This window comes from Euleptes europaea, chromosome 14 (assembly GCF_029931775.1).
Source record: "Euleptes europaea isolate rEulEur1 chromosome 14, rEulEur1.hap1, whole genome shotgun sequence".
Lineage (NCBI taxonomy): Eukaryota > Metazoa > Chordata > Lepidosauria > Squamata > Sphaerodactylidae > Euleptes > Euleptes europaea.
In genome coordinates this window covers 7,492,249-7,500,012 of record NC_079325.1, presented here as the reverse complement: position 1 = coordinate 7,500,012, position 7,764 = coordinate 7,492,249, and positions in this window count along the sequence as shown.

Genomic DNA, 7,764 nt, shown 5'->3' with positions numbered 1-7,764 from the left:
AACAGCTTTCCCAACTAGCTACCCAGCTTTCCTAACAGATTTGGATCCTCTTTCTCCCCCATCCCAACTTAACAATTAAGCATGGATTTCAGTGTGCGCAAATTGCTACATGCACATTAGTGCAATCCTCAGAAGAGTTACTCCAGTCTGAGTGCATCGATTTCAATGGGCTTAGCCTGGAGTAACTCTGCATAGGATTGTACTGTATGTCTATGATTCTGAGACCGCCCTGCAAGAGAGACCAGGAGTATTATTCCCCTACTGCAGAGTGGGAACCAGGCTGAGAGTGGCTCGTCTGAGATCTCCAAGCGAGCTCATATTGGAGTAGGGTTGCCAGGTCCCTCGTCACTACAAGCGGGAGGTTTTGGGGGTGGAGGTTTTACTGCTGCTGAGGAGGGGGAGTTTGGAGAGGGGAAGGACTTCAATGCCATAGAGTCCAATTGCCAAAGTGGCCATTTTCTCCAGGTGAACTGATCTCTATTGGCTGGAGGTCAGTTGTAATAGCAGGAGATCTCTAGCTAGATCTTGACAGGCTGGAGAAATGGGCTAGAACTAATAAAATGCACTTCAACAAAGACAAATATAAAGTTATGCATTTAGGTAGGAAAAATCAAATGCATAATTATAGGACGGGGAGACTTGTTTGAGCATTAGTGTGTGTGAAAAGGATCTTGGGGTTTTAGTAGACCAAACACTGAACATGAGTCAGCAGTGTGATGCTGTAACTAAAAAGGCAAATGCAGTCTTGGGCTGCATCAACAGAAGTATAACGCGAGTGATGGTATCGCTTTACTCTGCTCTGGTTAGACCTCACCTAGAGTACTGTGTTCAGTTTTGGGCACCACAATTTAAGAAAGTTGTAGACAAGCTGGAACGTGTCCAGAGAAGGGCAACAAAGATGGTGAGGGGTCTGGAGACGAAGTCCTATGAGGAAAGGTTGAAGGAGCTGGGTATGTTTAGCCTGAAGAGGAGAAGACTGAGAGGGGATTTGATAACCATGTTCAAGTACTTGAAGGGCTGTCATATAGAGGAGGGTGCTGAGTTGTTTTCTGTTGCTCAAGGTTGGACCAGAACCAAGAAGTTGAAATTAAATCAAAAGAGTTTCCGTCTAGACATTAGGAAGAATTTTCTAACAGTTAGACCGGTTCCTCAGTGGAACAGGCTTCCTCGGGAGGTGGTAAGCTCTCCTTCCCTGGAGGTTTTTAAGAAGAGGTTAGATGGCCATCTGTCAGCAATGGTGATTCTGTGACCTTAGGCAGATGATGAGAGGGAGGGCATCTTGGCCATCTTCTGGTCACTAGGGGTGTGGAGGGGGGGGGAGGTAGTTGTGAATTTCCTGCATTGTGCAGGGGGTTGGACTTGATGGCCCTGGTGGTCCCTTCCAACTCTATGATTCTACCTGGAGGTTGGCAACCCTATGTTTTGGACAAGTCTTGGACCTTGGTCTCTGGCTTTATTTAAGTGCTGTGTAAAATGTTATGATGGCTACCTTTGCAGTACTAGGGTTACCTGTTCCCTCTTTGCCTCCGGCGGTAGGTTTTTGGAGGGGCCTGAGGAGGACAGGGTTTGGGGAGGGGAGGGACTTCAATACCATAGAGTCCTATGTTCTCTATTGGCTGGAGAACAGTTGTAATAGCAGGAGATAACCCAGCTACTACCTGAAGGTTGACAACCCTATGCAGTATGCATGGGTATTTTTGCAACACACGTCTTGCAAGAGGTGTGGAGGCCTGATAGTGCTTTGAATTAAGGGGTGCTTGGAGTTAGAATGTGAGAATTTTACTGCTGGTAGCATGTTCGGCGTTGCTAAAAGTTGGGGCTGGGAGTAGACTTTCCCCTTTTTTGCCTGAGCACAGGTGCTTTTACTCTCTGGCTCCAGGAAGCACCAGCACTTCAAAAAGGCCTTTGTTGGGAGGGTGTTTTTAACTGAGGCGAAACCTATGCACTGACCCTTCCCAAATTATCCAGCGCATGCACCATGATTAGTAAGAGAGTGGGAGTTAAAAATAACCTGTGGAGAAAGCACGTTAATGAGCAATTATCATTCCTTTCCACTGACTTCTGTGGCTAGGATCTCTGTATGTTTAGTCGTCTTTAACAACAACAACAAAAAAGGAAAGAAAAACCCAACTTGCCAGATGTTAGAGCGAGCGACTCGTTAGGTTCCGGAATATTCTTCCGACTGGTGCACTGAACCATTGTCGACTATTAAAATAATTGGGCCTCTGAATATTCTGACCTGATAATGCGCAAGAATCTTGGCAGGCTTTCTAAGGGACCGTGGTTGTCGGAGAGGAGGAGGAGGTGTGGAGCGGGTTGGTTGGAACAAAGAAAAAGGAATTCTGTATGCAAAAGCTCACCTCTTACTTAATCTTAAGAGGGAATCATTTGGCCTTAGAAATTGGGCAAGGGGGGTGGGGGGGAGAGACTCTGACTTTTGCATTTCAGCATCTGAACCTTTCCTTTTCAAGGCAGCTTTTGTGCTTTTGGGCTATGTTGTTCTCTCCAAAGAAACGGGCTCGTCAGAAATGATTGGCGACAAGGCCAGGAGTGCCCTCACCAATCGTTTGAAAGGGGAGAAAGATGAAAAGTGGCGCTAGCTCCCCCATGTGCATCTCGGTGGCGGGGGGCGCTCAGCCCAAGAAGAACTTGTAATTGGATTAAAATACAAATCAGGGTACTGGGGTTTTATGCGGTACGGATTCCCCACTTGTGGGTGGTTGTGTGTGCGCGCCATTGCATTGATCAGATGCAATGAACTGCGTCACCTCTGTTTTCGTGTTGTCTTTTGGAGCCCCTCTGCTGGAGCTCATTAAACTTGGCGGAGCTGTGTTTGGAGGAATAACAAGTCTAGGACTTGAACTTTGATCTGCGGAATCTGCAGAAGAAAAGAACGGAAATTGTAGCAGACTGCATGGAGTGGTTCCATTAGGTGGCCCAAACTGATAAACTTTTCTGCCCAGTTTTTCGGCCATTCAGTAGACGGTCGCCTTTGTCATCCTCCTCCCTGGGCTCCTCTCCCCCTCCCGTGCTTCTCATTATTATCTTGCTCGCACAACTGAAATGAACCTTTAACCAAAATCCAGCAGAAATGCTTCTGAGGTTGAGAAGCACAAGAAGGCCCAAGGAATTAAAAAGGCATTCGCTAACCATTCAGTTTCTCCATGCTCCCTAGAAGGAGAGGGAGGAGAAGAAGAGTTGTTTTTTATATGCTGACTTCCTCTACCACTTAAGGAAGAATCAAACCAGCTTACAGTCACCTTCCCTTCCCCTTCCCACAACAGTCCCACCTACCTGTGAGGTAGGTGGGACTGAGAGAACCTAAGAGCTGTGACTAGCCCAAGGTCACCCAACTGGCTTCATGTGTAAGAGCAGGGAAACAAATCCAGTTCACCAGATTAGCGTCCGCCACTCATGTGGAGGAGAGAGGAATCAAACCCTGTCCTCCAGATCAGAGTCCACCGCTCCAAACCACTGCTCTTAACCACTGCACCACGCTGGTGAAGCCACCATATATAAAGTTGGATCATTGGCCCATATGGTTCAGCGTTGTCTGCTTTAACTGGCTCTCTGGGGTCTCATGTCAAGGAGGGCCTTTCCCAACACTTGCTTCCTGCGATCCTTTAACTGGGGACACCAAGAATTAAGTTTGCCAACCCTCAGGAGCAGCCTGGAGATCTTCTAGAACTACAATGGATCTCAAGACTACAATGGATCTCAAGATTCTTTGGGTCTGTTGGCGATCTTAAACCAGCCCTGTGTTCGGATTCAGGATGCTTAGCTCCAACAACAAATATGTTATGCTCTACAAGGAACGGGAAACAACGGGAAACAACCTATTCAAGGCATCCCTACAACAATTCAAAAGTGTTACCTGTTCTCCTTTGCAACCCTGTAGCAGGGTAGGGTTGCCAGATCCCTCTTTGCCACCGGCGGGAGGTTTTTGGGGCGGAGCCTGAGGAGGGGAGGGTTTGGGGAGGGGAGGGACTTCAATGCCATAGTGTCCAATTGCCAAAGCATCCATTTTCTCCCAGTGAACTAATCTCTATCAGCTGGAGATTAGTTGTAATAGCAGGAGATCTCCAGCTAGTACTTGCAGGTTGGCAACCTTATAGCAGGGCGACAGTAAAATTACTCTTTCTGTACTTGAGAAACATTTGTAGCTCTTCCCGTTGCTGCAGAGAGCTCCCACATATGTCAGAGGGGAGGTGCAGACCCCCGACCCAGGGCACTGTTAGACATTTCCAAAGGTCATTGTCTCTCCCCTATTCACAGTCTGCCCTGCGCTAGCAACACAGTTGCTCCTACTCAAAAGCCGCTCTCCTCTGCCCTCCACTGCCCTCCACTTCATTATTACCCAGTTACCCAATTAGTACCTTCTTAATTACCCACACCTGCACTTTCTTTATCCCGTAGACCATTATATGGCTGTTAACCAGCCCAAATTGCTTCGCTCAGACCACACCGCTCTGCCGCTGCAGTTTTATAAAGAAAAGCAGGCTTTTTTTAATGCTTTTTTTGGTGGTGGGGGGGAGAATGCTTATTCCTTCCATCACACCTGGACAAAATGCAGCCAGTTTTTTGAAAGAGATTCTCAGGCTCAAACTCTTTAAGAATCCCTGCCCCCGCTGCCAGCCCAAGGACGGTGTGCAAATTCCTGCACCCGTTTCACAAAGAAAGCTGAATTGAACTCAATTTCTGTCCCTCTTCTTGCTAAGTTGAGTGATCAAGGCAGCTATATATAGCGAGCGGGAAATCAGGGCATTGTGGAAATGTGAAAGTAGGCCAGCGGGTGGCTGGAGGAAAATATATATATATATATATATTTAAAACTCAGAGTGTTGTGTTGTGGGGCCTCCACTAGGAGGATATCCAAGCCTACTGAATACTCTTTTCTCTCTCCAAACAGTGCTTCGGAGCGCAAAGGCTGGATGCAATCAAATTTGGTCTTGCCTCTGGCGCAGCACCGCAGAAAAAGACTGGCTAATTATGCTCTCCTGTGTTTTTTACTGGGCCGTAAGATCCAACCGATTAATTGGGGCAATAAATCAACGGAAGCCTGAGTCGCTTTAAAAGCAGGTTGGTTAATTAAGCGAGTCACTTGCCCGGTGCTCCCGACCTTCCTTCGGATGGGAACGCAGAGCTCTGTTGTTGCCTGCCTAGGGATGGCATTAGTAGCTGTTGAACGCTAAAAGCATTGGGCTCTGGCATGTGAGACCTGGGTTCTAATCCTGCTGCCTGCAGAATACTGCATGTCTCCTACTGCTTTTGTTCTTCCTAATGGTATGTTTAGCCTGAAGAGGAGAAAACTGAGAGGCGATATGATAGCCATCTTCAAGTACTTGAAGGGCTATCATGTGTAGAGGATGATGCCGAGTTGTTTTCTGTTGCCGCAGAAGGTTGGACCAGTAACCAAGGGGTTGAAATTAAATCAAAAGAGTTTCCGTTTTGACATTAGGAAGAGTTTTCTAACAGAGCAGTTCCTCAGTGGAACAGGCTTCCTCGGGAGGTGGTGAGCGCTCCTTCCCTGGAGGTTTTTAAGCAGAGGCTAGATGGCCATCTGTCAGCAATGCTGATTCTATGACCTTAGGCAGATCATGAGAGGGAGGGCATCTTGGCCATCTTCTGGGCATGGAGTAGGGGTCACAAGGTGTGTATGTGTGGGAGGCAGTTGTGAATTTCCTGCATTGTGTAGGGGGTTGGACTAGATGACCCTGGTGATCCCTTCCAACTCTATGATTCTATGTAAGAGAGCGAATGGATAAAGAATTGGACTTAAACCTAGGCCCAAATCCTGAAAGCTCGAGGTCCCTCCTTATTGGACAGGACCACTTGGAATTACCACTATATATACACCACTCAGAGCACTTTGGGCAAAGGGTGGATTAAAATAAGAAAAGGACAAAAATAAATTTCTGTGGGCTGGATCCTGCAGATCTAGTCTGCTGACAGTGGGGCTTTTCTCTGGCCTCTAGTATCAGTGGAAGACTCCTTGTGCCAGAGGATAACACCATGTTGTAGAATGGATACTAGGGTTGCCAACCTCCAGGTACTAGGTGGAGATATCCTGCTACTATAACTGATCTCCAGCCCTTAGAGATCAGTTCCCCTGGAGAAGATGGCTGCTTTGGCCATTGGACTCTATGGCATTGAAGTCCCTCCCCTCCCTAAACCCCGCCCTCCCCAGGCTCCGCCCCAGAAAACTCCCACCGGTGGTGAAGAGGGACCTGGCAACCCTAATAGATACGCAAGATCTGATCCATCGTATGCAAGTAATACTAGAGCCCTATGATGGAGTCGTATCGCAGTTGTTGAGACAGTGAGAAGCTGTGCTTTTCAAAATCCTCTCTTCTGCACAATGGTGAAAAATACAGGTGTTTTTCTCCAATCATCCTTCTGACTACATCAAAGTATTTTCACAGGGTGTTAACCCTTTGTTCTCCCCATGGCTTTTACTCCCTTTTGGTTTATCTTGCCTTCCCCTTTGGCAGAAATCCATATGGGCAGCCAGTTTGCATGGCCTCATGATTTTATGTTCTTGAACACATTCATGTGCACTCTCTCTCTCTCTCTCTACCGTGCTTAACAATCTGCTGCCGCAGTTGGCCCAATAGGCATTTCTCCCTGGATCTTTTTGTTGCTGTTCCTGCAACCAGCAAGAGCCCCTCGTTCTCCCAAGGGCTTTCTCATTGGGCGATGGGAGAGGTGGGAGAACAGAGGAGTCGAGACTGCCGATTGGCTTAGAGGAGCCCCGTCTGGAGGGCTGGGCTGACTGTCGATCTCAAAGAGCGGTTGGCAGGTAGTTTTAACAAGCTTCTTTCTGCTCTGGATAAATAGCCCCCCTCTCTCTCTGTGCTGCTAACAAAGAAAAACCAGACGGGCTCCCTAGAGAAGTTCACCCCAAATCTCTAAGAAACCGGCTTGCACGACAACATTAAATCTTGAGTGCATGCAACAGAGTCCTAGAGGGAGAGAAGAAGTTATAAGCATAAATTTGTTTGGGGTAGATTGCAGCCCCGGGGGATCATTTATTTGTCAGATAGATCAGCCCAATGGCCTCTCTTGCAGAACTGCCTCCATTCATAAAGAGGACCATTCAGAAGCATTTGACTGATCAGCACTTTGGAGAGACTGCGTTTGTTCGGGTACCCTGTGGGCACTGTGTTTGGCTGGGCATGTTGGAGAAACGTTTTAGGGTACACATGGCCCTTTTATCTCTCAATGCATTAACTGCTTTTTTGGGGGGTTATGTTTATTTCATAGAATCATAGAGTTGGAAGGGACCACCAGGGTCATCTAGTTCAACCCCCTGCACAATGCAGGAAATTCACAACTACCTCCCCCCCACACCCCCAGTGACCCCTACTCCATGCCCAGAAGATGGCCAAGATTCCCTCCCTCTCATCATCTGCCTAAAGTCACAGAATCAGCATTGCTGACAGATGACCATCTTAGCCTCTGCTTAAAAACCTCCAGGGAAGAAGAGCTCACCACCTCCCGAGGAAGCCTGTTCTAATGAGGAGCCGCTGTGTTAGAAAATTCTTGCTGATGTCTAGATGGAAACTCTTCTGATTTAATTTCATCCCGTTGGTTCTGGTCCGACCTTCTGGGGCAACAGAAGGTTTCTTGCTTTTCTTCTGCCACAGGATTCAAGGCGGTGTTGGGGTTCCCAGGCAGGGCTGGCACCAGCATATTCTCGGGTGGGGCAGCTGTTCGGCCCTGGCTTCTCACAGGGTCCACTATGGTCACCTCCCCCTTCCCCCC